Genomic DNA, 16,923 nt, shown 5'->3' with positions numbered 1-16,923 from the left:
CTAACTATTCTTGCGTTGCACAGTGGTGTGTTTACCACTGCATTCTTAGTTTGTCACCGACTTTGTCGCTTTAACTTAGCTTACCTACGCAACCATATCATGAGAAGCCAACGAACGAAGACACCAAGGACAATATAGAGGAAATTACTTGTACTTACTAATAGAATTAAAGAAACTATAAAATTAATGGCAATGAAAGTGGATGAAAAAACTACTTGCTGCAGGTGGGGAACGATCCCGCGTCTTCGCACAGTACCAATTGTCTTCGCACGCTAACCAATTGAGCTACCGCCGGCGCCGTCTTCGATTCCACTTTCTTGGGTATTTATGTGTCACTACTATAACTAACCTTGGGCGTGTTCGCCAGCGCCACCATTCACAAACCTTGGCGGCGGGTGTGGAACATCCTTTCTGCCGCAGGTGTCACGAGTACCTGATCTTTTGGGGGGAAGGCCAATAAACCCACAAGTGCTACCTGGAGGCATCAATGTTGCCGGATTCGAGACCCTCGTCAAGTAATGAACGAGAAGAAAGGGAGTCCAACCCGCCGTGGTGGTGCCATAGTGGCTTTGGCGTTGCGCAGCTAAGCCCGAAGGCGCCTGATCAAATCCAGGCCGCGACAGCCGCATTTCGATGGGGGCGAAAGGCAGAAACGCCCGTGTACCGTGCATTGTGTGCACGTCAAACAACCCCAGGTGGTCAAAGTTAATCCGGAGCTTCCCCTACTACGGCGTGCTTCGTAATCATGTCGTGGTTTTGGCACGTATAATACCCCTGAATTGAACCGAACGTTATTTAAGCAACTAAGCACGATCTACTTGCCTTCAATTTGTTCATTTAGTTAAGTTTACCCACCGCGGTATCTTAGTAGCTATTTCGTATAGTACTGCTGAGCTCGAGGTCGCGGGTTCAATTCCAGCCGCGCCCCCATTTCGATGGGGGCGAAAGGCAAAAAACGCTCACGTACTTCGATTGAGGTGCACGTTACCGAACCCCAGGTGGTCAAAGTTAATCCGGAGTGCCTCACTGCGGCGTGCCTCAAAATATTATGTTGATATTCTTTGCACGTTAAACCGCAGAATAATTTTTGTTCTAAGTTTTACTTTCTGAATTTCGCACAAAAAAACGCCACTGCATTTTGTTGCACATTGTTGTAAGAGAACGTTCACTGCACTACCACTGGAATGGTTTGAATTCGAAGATTGATTGATTGATTGATTGATTGATTGATTGATTGATTGATTGATTGATTGATTGATTGATTGATTGATTGATTGATTGATTGTGTTCAACGTCCCAAAGTAACACAGGGCCCCTTAACCTGCGCCAGTGTTCGATACACTATCGTTTCTGCATTCCCCATCCGTGGAAATGCCGACACCGCGGCCAGAAAACCACTTCAGGAATAAAAAACGTCCACGGTCGTTGCAAGAAGTATTACTGGAATGGCCGATAGGTGCAGAAAATACGGGAAGGACTGGCAGTTCGGCGAGTTTCCAAACTAAACACAGGAACACGCAGCGCCAAAAACGTCAACCAGAGAGAGACAGGAAGCTAACGGGGCAGCACTTTCTCGTTCTCTTCCCGTCTGTCGTCGTTTTTTTTTTTTCGCGCGCAAGCAAATTACGAGATGTGACGACACTTGCGGCAATGCTCAGAGTGCGCGGATTATCGCGTGGGTCGGCTGCGCGGACGACTCACCGTGGCGTCTGCGAGCAGCGGGGAGGGGGCTGGGCGCGCGGCTTGTCGCCCCGGAGCGGCCGTCGTGTGGGCGCGCGCCGAGAGCCGCCGCAGGACCGAGTGGCGGCGGCGACTCCGCGAGCCACGAAGCGCCGAGCCCGCCGCGAGGCGGCGACCGCCGAGGGCGACACGGCGGTCGCCGAGAGCGTGTCCGCGTTTTGAAAAGAAAGTGTTGTAATCGGGAACTACAGAACGGGTTAAGACCGGACAGACGCTTGGAGGATATCTCTCTACTAGCTCTGTGCATAGAGATTTGAGTAGCTCAGAATAGACCTTTATGGACAGTATTTCGAGATATCAAGGGAGCCTACGACAACGTGTACAGGGAAATTTTATTGTGTGTTCTCAAACACGAAGGCATTGATGACAAGTTCGTGGAGCTGCTGAGGAATATGTATCGAGACAACCGAGTACAAATTGTACGGGAAGGCCAAAAACGTGAATCAAAGTAAATGGGCGGATAACGTGCACACGTATCTGTACCTGAAAAGCGTGGACGCAGAATGGAGACAGAGTTCAAGAAAGTTGGCTACCAAGTACAAGGTAATTGAAAGTGTAAATAGAAAACCAGGAGTCATCAGAAAGTGAGAGAAGCGGAGACAGCGAATTGAATGCAAAGGATGAAGAAAATATACACCATGGAGATTTACAACAATGGGAAGAAAGAAATTAGAAGGGAAGATCTGTACGATAACACGTAGGAAAGTGCCTTGCTATCTGAGGCTCGAGCTGGTTGCCTACGGTCAGAAACATACCGGAGCACGTATTCTCGACAAGACGAGGTATGTGTATGCTGCAGCGAAAATCCGCAGACCACTCAGCATATCCTAATGGGATGCGAAGGAGGAGGAGGAGGAAATAAAGAGAGAAGGCAGGGATGTTAACCAGAAATGCGTCTGGTTTACTACCCTACTCTGGGGGACGGGAAAGAGGGAATAGGAATAGAAAGATAAGATAGAGATAGGGAAGGGGGGAAGTCGCGGACGCGGAGGGCCTGAGCGAGTCAAAGACGTTCACAAAGGCCAGTCGCCCTCAAGAGAGAGAGAAGAGAAAGCAAGGGTAGGGAAGGCAGGGAGGTCAACCAGAACAGCATCCGGTTTGCTACCCTACACTGGGGGTGGGGGAAAGGGGAATAGAAAGGGGAAGAAAGGGAAAGAGTCAGCACTGAGTACATGTGGGAGGGACACCTTACACAATGACACTATAAGCGGTCTCTTAAGCCCGTGCACTTCAAGTACCGCACTAGTGCACGAATCGCTTTTCGAGCCAGTGACGGTTGTGGCCACGGCCTCCCCAAGAAAGACAAAAAAAAAGTGCCTTCACAACTTTGTGGCCGACGAGCGATGGGGACGGTCTTCAAATAGCACCTGCACAGACAACGGCCGATCGTCCAGTCGTCGCAATGCGATAATGTTTGTCTTTCCGACTGAAATCGATGACAATGGTACAATAAATGTTCTATGTTCTCTTCCACACCGCAGAAGGGAATGCGAAGGGATTCTCCCAGTGACATTGTAGGTAACGTACACCTTCCAGAAGTGCTTGGATTTAAAGTGGACCGAAGCATCAACCGGTCAGCAGTCGAGATAAGCAAGAGTTGTATAAAGTATTGGCGGGAAAAAAGCAGGGAACAGATGGATAAGACCGGACCCGTTACAAGCTTAGGTAGCGGTACAAGGTAGATAGAGGAGTTTTGAGAAAGTGAAAAAATATTAGAGAGATGTGTGCCAAAATGCTAGCATGGGACAGAGAGAGAGAGAAATCATAAGGGAAAGGCAGGGAGGTTAACCAGGCTGAGCCTGGTAGGCTACCCTGCACTGGGGAAAGGGGGAAGGGGATTGAAAGAGGAGGAGGAAAAAAGAAGCTCACAGTTCGCTTGCACACACAAGCGTTTATCGCTGGGTCAGTCACAGGCGGTCATACAGGCTGGTGCATTTCAAGAAACGCACGAGCGCCTTTATGACCTTGCACATAGCAGACGCACGAGGCCACAGGCCTACTAATGCTAGAATGAAAAGCATGTATGGCATACCTGAGTAAGTCAAGCAGGCTAGGTGACTATTTGTCACCGGCCCGTTTCAAAGAGTATGCCAATAAATCATCATCAACACGCTGGATGTCCACACTGCAGCGGTAACCCGGTTAGAATCGCATATGGAAAGCAACAATGTTTTCGCCCTGAACGTCACTTTACGCCCCGACGTGAGTAGGCTCTGAAGACGCCTTTTCTGGCACCGTACGAGTGAATACCATTGTCACCGCGATGAAATAGGTGTAATTCAGGGGAACGAATGGCAATGCGACAAACGAACGAACGTCGAAATAAAGATGCCGGACGGAACTCTTTGTACTTCGACCGTTTGTCGTGTTCCTCGGTATTATACAAACCAACCTGCCCGTTATCGTACGCCGTTGCAGTCGGCCTCAACCTCTGCTGATTCTTTTATGCGCAGCATATTAACGTAGGTTTCGCGCCTTCGCGCGACGCCCGGCGGTGGCCACCATTGACCCTGAAGTGGGGTCACGTGACATGACGTCACGTGATGACGTCACACAGGCTGCAGATGGGGCCTCATATCGCGCCGTCGGTCGCCTCCCGGCGGTGGCCACCATTGACCCTGAAGTGAGATCACATGATGTGACGTCACGTGATGACGTCACACCGGCTGCAGGTGGGGCCTCATATCGCGCCGTCGGACGTCGCCCGGCGGAGGCCTCCACGCTTCGCTCCGCGCCGTCGCGCGTGACGCGGCGGCGGCGCCACCATCGCTGCATCACGTGATATGTGACGTTATGCCAGGGCTGAAGCGCCGCGCGCCCGCCGTCACGTCAGTCTCTGTGCCCGCAACCGCGCCAGCGTCTTTGCGCCGAGCGTGTAAGCGGTCAAGATGCCTCCAAACGCTAAGAATAGGCTAAGGTTAAGCCCAGTGGATGCTTCGCATCCACTGGGCTTAACTTTGATAAGCCTCCAATTTTTTGGCTACATTTTGACACCAACGTGTCATATCCTTCGCTCCAGCGAAGTTCGCGAGCACCTAAGTATGTCACGAAAACCGAAACCGAGCCACGGATGCTGCATTCCCGAGACTGGCGTCACAATTGCACTATGTTATGATCATGCCGTACTGGAGAATCAAAAGCGTTGCGTTATTGCACTGTCCTGCCACATAATTATTTTCAGTGAACCAATTTACAGTCTTTCATTAATAAGAGTTCTTTGTCATTGCCTGGTCGCATTCGCTAACGATAGGTCCAGCATCAGGATTGACTGGAATTAGTTATTACGAAAAATTCTAGCGTAAGAGCTTTTTGTGAATACAGGTCTATGTATAAATTTATGTAGCTAAATTTCGCTGTACGAAACAGGAAAGGTAGGCGAAATGACCGAATAAGATTGAGTCTGATAAAATGTTTCGGCTTGCTTTGAATTCCTCGTGGACGGGCAACAAAAGTAAAACTTAAAAGCAGAGCGTATGTTTCACATACGTGTTGCGCCAAGTTCCATTGACAGAGGGATTAGCTTGCAATTTTAGCATGATTTGTGTTTTTGGTAAGTGCCTCATGTGTATACGCTACTCCTGATGCTGAAAGAAAGAAAAAAAAGACTGTGGGTTCTTCAAGATGTCTGGGACGCCTTTTTTCTGCAGGTTCCTCTATTTGTTATTAAACGCATCGAAAATAAACAATTTTATTCGATTCGATTATAAAGCAATAGATTTCTTTGACGCTTGGTAGCGTTTCATGGTCTTTCGTTCGTCTTCTAACCGCGTATAGACAAGAACGGCACCGAGAGCGGCGCTGCTGCGCCGGCGTTGAGAGCGCCGCATGCGAAGCAAAATTCTATTAGCGGTGGTATCCCTCTCCCATCTCTCGTTCGCGTCGCCTTGATTGCCTCCTGCACTGCGCGTGTTTGGGCACGTTTCGTGCCGCGCGCGGTGTGTGCGCGTGGACATTTCCTTCGAAGGGCGGTGTACAGTCTGTTTCACATTTAGGGGAAAACTCGAAGCGCATTGCATCGCGATGCGGCGAGCGCTTGAGTCAGGCGGCGGCAGCAGCTCGCGCAGATGCTTGAGGGGCGGGATCTTGAACGGCGTCGTCTGCTACGGCGGCGCGCGCTGGCCGCATCGTCGAGAAACGTTCTACTGTCAGGTGCAGGGCGCCGATCACATCGTTACTGCGTGAAATGAGCCGGTATTTGCTAAGCGTTGCGCGACGCCCAGTGATACGCCTCGAATGTAAGTTCATCGCTGCATGGCAGTCATAGACGACGTACTGATTCCATACATTCTTTACGGCCCATTTCTGGAAGGCGACTATAGACAAGAACGGCACCGAGAGCGGCGCTGCTGCGCCGGCGTTGAGAGCGCCGCATGCGAAGAAAAATTCTATTCGCGGGTGGTACCCCTCTCCCATCTCTCGTTCGCGCCGCCTTGATTGCATCCTGCACTGCGCGTGTTTGGGCACGTTTCGCGCCGCGCGCGGTGTGTGCGCGTGGACATTTCCTTCGAAGGGCGGTGTACAGTCTGTTTCACATTTAGGGGAAAACTCGAAGCGCATTGCATCGCGATGCGGCGAGCGCTTGAGTCAGGCGGCGGCAGCAGCTCGCGCAGATGCTCGAGGGGCTGGATCTTGAACGGCGAGTCTGCTACGGCGGCGCGCGCTGGGCGCATCGTCGAGAATTGTTCTACTGTCAGGTGCAGGGCGCCGATCACATCGTTACTGCGTGAAATGAGCCGGTATTCTTTGCTAAGTGTTGCGCGACGCCCACTGATACGCCTCGAATGTAAGTTCATCGCTGCATGGCAGTCATAGACGACGTACTGATTCCACACATTCTTGACGGCCCGTTTCTGGAAGGCGACTATATATATTCTAACGCGATAGGACGCCGGTCCACACTGCTCGTGCTGTGCAAGAACTGCTAGAAGAGCGCGCAGTCACTCTCTTGGAGCGGCCGCCTCAATCCCCGGGCGCCAACATCATTTAAAAATGTCTGGGGCTCGTTGAAAGTATCGCTGGCGCAGCATCCCCTCTATCAGTCACCCGAGGATAGTCTTCGATCCACCGTCGTCAGCGACTGAGACGTGCAGCGAATGAACACATCCCTGATCATGTCATTCTACACTTCACTGCTTTCCAGGATGAGCGCTGTCATCGCTGCCGCTGGGGACATGACGAGATACTAACTGAAGTTCCGAGCGTGACGTGTCCAATTCCCCACCGGCGGGCAGGGTCTGTCTGGTGTAGCGAATGATTGTCGAGAAAAATCACTTCCAGCTCATTGTCTGAACCTAAAACGTTCATTTAATCGTGTCCGTTTGTTTCACCGTGTTCGACTCCCATTGTTGAGTGCTTTGTTTTCCTTTCGAGTCAAACAAAGACTGAGCACGTTGCGCGCACATGTTGGTGCGTTTTGTCGCTGCTCATTACGGTAGCACACACAGTGAAGAAATACACGTGCACACGCTCAGTACTCCGGCCTTTCGACAGAACAAATGAACCATATTGTCAAAAGAAGTTTGTGGAACTCCATTATCGCCAATGAAGGATCAGAGTGTGGCGACGCACAACGTTTAGTAAAGAATATCAGCTCAGTTCCCGCAGTACCGATGAAATCGGTGCACTGCCCCTGACAGTTACCACGCTTCCCGACAATGCGGCCAGCGCGCGCCGCCGTAGCAGACGACGCAGATCACGACACCGCCCCTCAAGCGTGTGCGCCTGCTCGAGCTGCTGCAGCCGCACGACCATTGCTTGCCGCATCGCGACGCAATACGTTCCGATTTTCCCCCTTAGTGTGAAACAAATTGCACACTCTATATTTGCCTTTAAGAAGATCGGTACGTTTGACGATTATTTTTATGGCTACAATGCGGCGAAAGGGCAGCGTCTGCTTAACCATGTAAGGGACGCTGAGCAGGTAATTGGAAACGACATCGTATGTGCCGCCGGAAAAATCGTCAGCACATACAATGCGGCACATACATACGGCACCTACGAGCTAAAGTCATTTTTGCAGTTTCTCACATTATGTTTGCTACAAATCCGTGTTGTCTCTGATGGCGACAACGGACTTCTATCGACACTGTGCGGAAATAAACAAGATATATCGCTGCATAGCACAAGTACGACATGCGCACACAACTTTAACTACTACGTCCCCTACAATATGGAATAGAGGCAGCAATGTAGACAGCTTGGTCATTTTTTAACAGTACTCAAGAGACGGAAGTCGAAAGTATTATTAATCATTCCTGCTTCAGCAATGCCGGCGCGACCAAGACGCGGGTGTGTATCGTCCAGTAACCCGATCGATCGGTGCACGCAGTGGTGAAGCGGGAATGAACTCCGGCCATGTTCAATGCATCATGCACATATTCAATTTCTCGGCACACGTGAACTTCGGCCACTGCTAGCGCATACAACAGACGTGGTTTCCATTCTTGGGCAGCGCACACACAAACGAAACACGAGAAAGAAGACAGGACAAGCGCTCGTTGAACTTAAAGTTTTTATATGAATAGAAGGATTATGTAACGAGTAATTATTAATTTCACGTGGGTTACATATAGAAACCGTCATACACTCAGGAGTGATCAATGAACGAGCTCGCTTCGTTTGTCAGATGTTTACTTCGCTCGGCGCACCGCAGTAATCCACGTCTGTCGTCTGCTTCTTTCGTACCATTTTCTTGTGAATCGGCAGAATTTCACTGGTGGCATCAACCTTTTCATGTTTACATTGCTGTCGTGACAGTTAACAACACAATAATAATTTCCGGTCATCCGAAGAGGCGCCGTCGCAAACGAGACGTTTCGCGCGCGGCGCGAACTGAACGCGGGCGCGACCGCGAAGGGAAGCGGCGACGGAAACCTACACCCGGTGGAGATGAAATCGCTCCGCCAGGGGAGAAACGAGCGCTGGCGTCTAGGATGAAATAAAGCCCCTCAATTTTCCAAAAGTAGCGCCATTCTTAGATCTTTCCGCCACCCCGCTCACCCAGGCGCTTCCTCCTCCACTCCTCCTGTCGCCCCAGCCTCCTCCGCTTCCCCATTGGCCAATCTGTGTCACGTGAAAGCGGGCCCCGCGCTTTTGTACATTTTTTTCTGTCCGGCGCAGAGCAGGCGCCGCGCTTTTGTATATCTTTTCTTTCCAGCGCGCTGCGACCCCCAATCTTGGGCCTGCGACCCCCATTTTTGGGCCTCCGCGACGAAGTACGGCAGGCGGTTTGAAGGAGCGCGGTAGTTTTATACAATGTGTTAGGGCCGAGTGCTTAATTGCGATGCCGTGCTGCTGCGCCTACGGTTGCCACAACAGACCCAGTGACGGCAAAAAGCTTTTTGTTTTACCATCCGCCGGGCGCAACGCAAAACGAAGAAAAGTGTGGATTCACAAGATCGGGCGGGCTGACTTCGAGCAAGTGGCAAAGAACGCGCGGCTTTGTTAAGTGCCACGGCTCCTCCAACCTCTTCTTTTGACGCCCGTGTCAAAACGGGCCCGTGTCCAGTGCATTGGGGGTGCGTTAAAGAACCCCAGCTGCAAAAAAAATTAATCCAGAGCCCCCATTATGGCGTGCCTTATGAGATGGTGGTGTTGGGATGTAAAACCCAAGAATCAACTTTTCTTCTGTCTTGTGTGCCTTGACTGTTCCAGTTAACGCAACACTGCTTCCTTGTGAAAACTTACAACGCAAAAGAATACAGACGCACGTAGTATACAGAGATAAAATTAGCACTTCAACAAAAGTGTTGCTGGTGCCAATGAGGGAGGGGGATAATTATTTTCTGAACCTCTTTCCAGTTGTCCCATCAAGTTCCTTCTTTCTTTTCTATCAAATTCTAACCATTTGCACTGTAATAAATAAATAACGATTTCATATGCTGGTAAGTTGTTAAAATTATCTATACCGCCTATGTGTGAAAACGTTGCTCATGGCCACCACAACCTGTGCATGAGCTACGTACATCTGTTAAAGGCGCGGAACAGAAACGGCCCTGCTGCCAGGCATTGCTGACCGCAGACAGTCGGAATCTCTCACGCGCCGGCCGAACAAAAGCATCCTGCAGGTACGTAAATTAACCTACGAAACCACGTGCACATACTTTCGCGCTGTCAAAACCTGAAACTCTGGTAATTACTCGCGTGTCTGAGCACACCGCGTGCTTGTGTCGTGTTTCAGCAACACGAACTTTCAACGTGCGCGCGCTTTACGCCTTAAATACGCCTTGAATAATGGTGCTTTTCTCTATTTCTTCCGCAAATCCGACACGACATTCTTAAGGCCAGTTACCGACTGACAAAGCAAGATCTATATTGAAAAAACTGCTCCGCAGGACTCGAACGAACTTTTCCGCGGATTTCCTCCCGTAGCGTGTTAGACGTCGTCTGCTACGGCAGGCCCACTGCCGGCGGCGCCACCGTCGAGGCCGCGCCGAGCGGAGGAGGAGAGAAGTGAATGGCGCTACTTTGGGAGATTGAGGGGCTTTAGGATGAAATAAAACCCCTCAATCTCCCAAAGTAGCGCCATTCACTTCCCTCCTCCTCCGCTCGGCGCGGCCTCGATGGTGGCGCCGCCGGTGGTGGGCCTGCCGTAGCAGACGACGGCTAACACGCTACGGGAGGAAATCCGCGGAAAAGTTCGTTCGAGTCTGCGGAGCAGTTTTTTCAATCTAGATCTTGCTTTGCCAGTCGGTAACTGGCCTTAAGAATGCCGTGTCGGTTTGGCGGAAGAAATAGAGAAAAGCACCATTATTCAAGGCGTATTTAAGGCGTAAAGCGCGCGCACGTTGAAAGTTCGTGCTGCTGAAACACGACACAAGCACGCGGTGTGCTCAGACACGCGAGTAATTACCAGAGTTTCAGGTTTTGACAGGGTGAAAGTATGTGCACGTGGTTTCGTAGGTTAATTTACGTACCTGCAGGAAGCTTTTGTTCGGCCGGCGCGTGAGAGATTCCGACTGTCTGCGGTCAGCAATGCCTGGCAGCAGGGCCGTTTCTGTTCCGCGCCTTTTACAGATGTACGTAGCTCATGCACAGGTTGTGGTGGCCATGAGCAACGTTTTCACACATAGGCGGTATAGATAATTTGAACAACGTACCAGCATATGAAATCTTTATTTATTTATTACAGTGCAAATGGTTAGAATTTGATAGAAAAAAAGAAGGAACTTGATGGGACAACTGGAAAGAGGTTCAGAAAATAATTATCCCCCTCCCCTCATTGGCACCAGCAACACTTTTGTTGAAGTTAACAAAGCCGCGCGTTCCTTGCCACTTGCTCGAAGTCAGCCCGCCCGATCTTGTGAATCCACACTTTTCTTCGTTTTGCGTTGCGCCCGGCGGATGGTAAAGCAAAAAGCTTTTTTGCCGTCACTGGGTCTGTTGTGGCAACCGTAGGCGCAGCAGCACGGCATCGCAATTAAGCACTCGGCCCTAACACATTGTATAAAACTACCGCGCTCCTTCAAACCACCTGCCGTACTTTCGTCGCGGAGGCCCAAGAATGGGGGTCGCAGCGCGCTGGGAAGAAAAGATATACAAAAGCGCGGCGCCTGCTCTGCGCCGGAAAGAAAAAAATATACAAAAGCGCGGGGCCTGCTTTCACGTGACACAGATTGGCCAATGGGGGAGCGGAGGAGGCTGGGGCGACAGGGGGAGTGGAGGAGGAAGCGCCTGGGTGAGCGGGGTGGCGGAAAGATCTAAGAATGGCGCTACTTTTGGAAAATTGAGGGGCTTTAGGATGAAACTTGGCGTGCGGTCGTCAATACGCGCGCCTCTCGTTGGACGAGAGAGGAAGAGAGGGTGTCGCCGAGCGGAATGAGAGGAGGAATATGTTGAAAACGAAGCTGCTGCATTTGTCGCCGAAACGCTCGACGCAGGACAGTGCAGTCGCAACTAATCGGCTTATATGTAGCCACCTGTACCAACCTCACAGTCGTGCCGGTCACCGGCTCCTTTTGTCCACTGACTTACGCAATGAAACAGAAGCGATACTTAAGTATCCTCGCTGCAACAAACGTAGTCCTTCAAGCGCATAGTTCCTTTACTGAAGTGAAGCTTTCCTTGCCTTCCTCACCGGCATTCAGCGAGTCTACTTAGTTGGCTTCTCGCCGATTGCGCCGATCCTGGAGACGCTATATACCACGGTCGCGAGAGGCACGCGGGGCGGAGCGCCTGCTCGTCTTGCCGAGCAGGCACGTAATTGCTGCGCTGCAAAACGGGATGCAGCACGCTCACATCGCGTTCATTAAATCTATTCGTATGCATCTACCTCTCCATACTATATGTATCGGGTGCTCAAAATTAAGCTTTATGGTTTTCTTAAAGTTAGGCACTGGGAGGCACGCGAAGATCACCTGTGCAAATAAGTTAAGTTGCCAAGGGGACACAAAGTGAGATGATAATTATCGCTGTCAGCAGGCCAATTAACTAAAATTGAATAATCAACTTTTTGTTTACTGCAGTAAGTGGGTATGCCTGTATTGAAAAGTTAGAGGCAGTCGTGTTTCTACAGAGTATCCGTTGGAAGAATTCTTCTAGCGTGTGAGTGCTCCGAGATATCCGATTCCAACCTTTAATTGTCGTTCGCACGATTGCGCATGCAAGAGAGTGAGGATCGGCGCAAAGCTCCTCCCTGATGTGACGCGGCTGTTGCGTGCGGCGTTTAGTCTGTCAACTGGGCGGAGGCATAGGCAAAAAAAAAAAAGAAAGATGATAACTGTTCCCCTTCCCCTCTCGGCTGGCGAAATCAAGATATGACAGCGCGGTGTGCCGTGCAGTTATTGCTCTTGATTTCAATAAAACTTACAGTTGTTGAAAATCAGCAGTCGCCTCACTTGCGCAGCCCAGGCGAGGACCATGCCCGCTCGTCTAGTCACCATTACGCGCGCGCACTGCCCTCCGGCTTCTCCGCTCTCGCCATTATCTCGGCATGGCAGCTGCCGCCATCGTTACAGGCTGCGTGGTCGCGTGTTACGACAGCGGTTCCGGGTTCTTCTATTTATATTTCGCCAGCCGAGAGAGTAAGGGGGACAGTTATCATCTTTGTCAATGCCGCCGCCCCGTTGTCAGACTAAACGCTGCACACAACAACCGCGTCACATCAGGGAGGAGCTTTGCACCGATCCTCATTCTCTTGCATGCGTAATCGTGCGAACGGCAATTAAAGTTTGGAGTCTGATATCTCGGAGCACACACACGCTAGAAGAATTCTTCCAACTGATAGTGTGTAGAAACACGGCTGCCTCTAACTTTTCGATACAGACATACCCACTTACTGCAGTAAACAAAAAGTTAATCAATTTTAGCTCATTGGGCTGCTGACAGCGATAATTATAATCTCACTTTGTGTCCTCCAGCCACACAAATCGTCAAAGCGATTACAGCGCCCGCATCTCTAGTGGCGGGTCTTGCGCCCGATATACGAAGCTTTGGATTAGTGGTTCCACACATTCCATCCCAGATACAACTATGGGATGACCACGAGTTGTGCATACGAAGAAGCTGCTTGCTGCGAGCGCCAGCGAGAGTTGGCTCGTGAATGGGCTCGTCTTCGTAAGGCATGCTCACCACGCGAAAATGAGGTGAAAGAATGGTGAAACAAAATATTTACAATATAGACTACATACGAAGTTTGACTTGCATGGTGTAACACAAGGTACAAATAACACAGCTTCGCTGTTCGACCATCTTCACGGACTCGAAAGGGCGGTGATCTTGCAATTCGTCCCCAGTGTAGCTGAACAGGACAATGTCATCTGCAAACTGAAAGTTGCTGAAATATTCGCCATTGAACCTCACTCGTAAGCTTTCACGCAGCGCCCTTGGCTACAGCCAGCGGACACATATTGGCGATCGTGCATTTCAACTAAAGCATGTTCCCATTCATTTTGACCGCGATTAAGCATATTGTTACGGCACAAGCAAGAGTGGCGCCAGTCAGAAACAGATGGAACCGACAGTAGAGTGATGTAAGTAGTGGCTTGAGGCGACAGGCGGGTGTGTTCGGGAGAGCATAACCGTGGTTGTGTGACTGGTGGACTATAGCAGTCGTGCTGCAGTTCAAGCTGAATGACACTAGATGCGCAATCAAAGAGGGCTGAATGGGACGATAAAAAGTCTAAGCCGAGTATAACGTTGTAAGGACAACGGCAAAAAAAAAAAACAGTCGTTAGGCGCCCCGCGATGCCAATGCGAGCACCCACCGTCGGCGACGCGGAGGGTGCCTGATGCAGCGGGTGCGTGAACTTTGTTCAGGCGGCGGCGCAATTGGGCACTCATCACGGATACGTGCGCGCCAGCGTCAATGAGTGCTGGGACACTGACGCCATCGACTAAAAGGTTCATCAAGTTTCTTTTTGTCGGCAAAGTGATCAGAAAGTTTCGCGGTCCAGTCGTCAATGGAGCGTCACCTCCGGGAGATGCATGCATTGGGCTGCATCCCTCAGTTTTCCGTCGGGGCTGCTTCGGCGATGGTGGGCGACAAGCCTGCGGCAATAGGGACGATGGTCGACGAGCTGGTGGCGAACGGGACTGGTGACGTCGGAATGACGCCGAGGGACTGTTCCAAAGAGCACAAGCGTCATTGTTTGGCTGTTGCGTTGCCAATGGAGGCTGGTAACGACGCTCGCTCTGTTCGGGGCGGTAATAACTGGTGAATGACGGTCGCAGAGGGGAGGAGACAGTACGGTTGTTACAATGGCGAGCAACGCGACAGACACGTCGGCAGGCAAAACAGATTGGCCGATCGTCTGCGGTTCACCACTCGGCTGGATTTCGGTAGCGTGCAGGATACCGCAGACCAGTCGATGAATCTGGAACACGAGACAGTTGCGAAGCGGCAACGGCACATGCAGAATGTTCGGCTCACTGGGGCGGGAAAGAAGAGCTGCAGGAGCCATGGCTTCAAGTTCTCGCCGCACTATGTGCGTCATGTCATCTGATGATGGCTAGCCTGTCGTCACAAGAGGATGTCGCAGCTGTGTTTCGCAGACATGCGAACGGCGTTGTAATGCGGCGGCTCTCGGCCTGCTCAAAGCGTTGACACTGTTATGTCCTGTACTGTTTCACAATTTTTGCACATGAGCAGGTTGAAAGTATCGCCAGTGAACACCTTCAGTAAATACCCAACCTTGTGACTCAGCCATATCGCTGTCGGCCTTACGGCACAGATCCCTCATGTCCTGGATGCAAGAGACGTATGATTCTGTGGACGTCTGGGTGCGGGTCGCTAGTTCTTAGCGGTGCTCCTCCGCCCGGCGGGATGGCCGAACAATTCCCTTAGCTTCTGTTTGCACGTGTCCCAGCCGTTAAGCTCTTCCTCGTGGTTGTTATACCACGCCTTGCCTTGAATATAGGTAGAAGCCCACGTTAGTCAACATAATCGTCGGATCCCATTTGTTGGGGGCACTTACACGCTCATACGTGGCGATCCAGTCTTTCACGTCGGGGTGGTCGGTGCCGCAGAACGTTCCTGGACCCTGCGGCTGAGGCTCTCACTCGTGCTACATAAAAGTGTTTTTCCGAGCGTGAAAGAAGCCCGCGAATACACGACACATGCCTCGAGCGGCCAGTCGCGCGGTAATATATATGTGTGTGTGCGTGCGCGCGCGCGCGCGCGTGTGTGTGTGTGTGTGTGTGTGTGTGTGTGTGAAGGTAATTATAAACTGGGAATAGATAAAAAGCAATGTACCTCTTATCAACTTTTTTCTATAGACCGTGTCATTTCTATTGACCGTGACCCAATCTATAGAAAGGCAAAGTCGTATGTAAGAAGTTCTATGGCCAGTCTAAAGTCATTTTTGTAAGGAAGCACAACCGTCGGGGTTGTAGGCGTTGATGTGGGCTGCGCCATGTCGGCTCCTCTTTCGTCCGTCATGTTGTCCACTGTGAGGCAGTGACCACTGCGGAGCACCGTTGTTGTTTCTCGTGGGCACCCCGCACCTCTCACCTATATATACATCTCACAATATAATAATAATAATATTTGGGGTTTTACGTGCCAAAACCACTTTCTGATTATGAGGCACGCCGTAGTGGAGGACTCCGGAAATTTTGACCACCTGGGGTTCTTTAACGTGCACCTAAATCTAAGCACACGGGTGTTTTCGCCCCCATCGAAATGCGGCCGCCGTGGCCGGGATTCGATCCCGCGACCTCGTGCTCAGCAGCCGAACACCATAGCCACTGAGCAACCACGGCGGGTATCTCACAATATATACAAGCGTACCTGCTTCGGCAGTCGCGTTGTTAGTACGATATTTTCGCTCTGCGACCGATCTCCCGACCACATGCCGCGGACTTATTTTGCCGGCATCGGCGTCACGAAAGCCTGTCACACTGCGACGACTCGCTGTCGTCAGTCGCGTCGGCGGCGTTGCCGGCCTAGTGTGGCAGAGTGCTTCTCAGCGACACAGTCTGTCCAGTCGGCCGATAGTGGGGCGTCACTGTCTTGTCCTTATCTGTCGGAGTCCTGTTGGCCTAGTGTGAATGAGCTTTAATAGTTTGCTATCGAAGCATTATTATTCAAATCGAAAGCAAATACGGGTACCTGTTGGGAGCGATAGTACGGAACCGTGCATGACGACGACTTTAAAGATCCGATGCGGCCGGCTTTCACCTCGAAGGCGCCGCCATGTTCTAGTCGGGTGTGGTCGTATCGTTGCAGTGTGAAAAGAACATCGCCCGACTCTCCGCCGACGAATTCCTTCCCGCCGACACGACCGTTGGCGATCCGTCTCCAGACTATTGGTCTTCGGTGCAGAGTGACAGAAACGCCGTCAGGTCGGAAAACGCTGTCGCCAGCAGTCGGCAGACCAAAATCGGTGTCGTGTCAGCCTAGGGTGATCGAGCCTCAACACATGCTGCACTCACCAAGAAAAGTGGTACTCCAAGCTCAACGTAGCGTCGAGCACAGTCGGCGATCGTCGAAGCCTAATCTGCGGATTAGTGCGCCGGCTTTTATACAAGACTCGTCGAACGTACCATGCAGCGTAATGGCTGGCGCCCGCGTGACATCCAGGGGCCGAATCTTATAACGGTTCGGAATACGAACCGTTCACTTCGCCGCTTACGTCACTAGATGTGCCACTCCCAAGCCGGCGGTGGAAGAAGGGGAGTACGCGACCAATAGATGAGAGGGTGCCACCTCTGAAGTGTACGTCATTATATGACGAGCTAATCGAG

At 51.2% G+C, this 16,923-nt stretch overlaps 1 protein-coding gene across 1 annotated transcript in view; it reads right to left on the bottom strand.

Moving 5' to 3' along the window:
* The window catches only part of LOC139051743 (uncharacterized), a 185,236-nt gene extending 183,468 nt beyond the window's left edge, over nt 1–1,768 (bottom strand). The window contains exon 1 of the mRNA XM_070528734.1: nt 1,702–1,768. The gene's annotated coding sequence lies outside the window, so the exon portion shown is untranslated. The remainder of the gene's footprint in view (nt 1–1,701) is intronic.
* Nucleotides 1,769–16,923: the final 15,155 nt, after the last annotated feature.

The sequence above is a fragment of the Dermacentor albipictus genome, unplaced genomic scaffold, assembly GCF_038994185.2.
Source record: "Dermacentor albipictus isolate Rhodes 1998 colony unplaced genomic scaffold, USDA_Dalb.pri_finalv2 scaffold_14, whole genome shotgun sequence".
Lineage (NCBI taxonomy): Eukaryota > Metazoa > Arthropoda > Arachnida > Ixodida > Ixodidae > Dermacentor > Dermacentor albipictus.
This window is presented reverse-complemented; position numbering and strand designations above follow the sequence as displayed.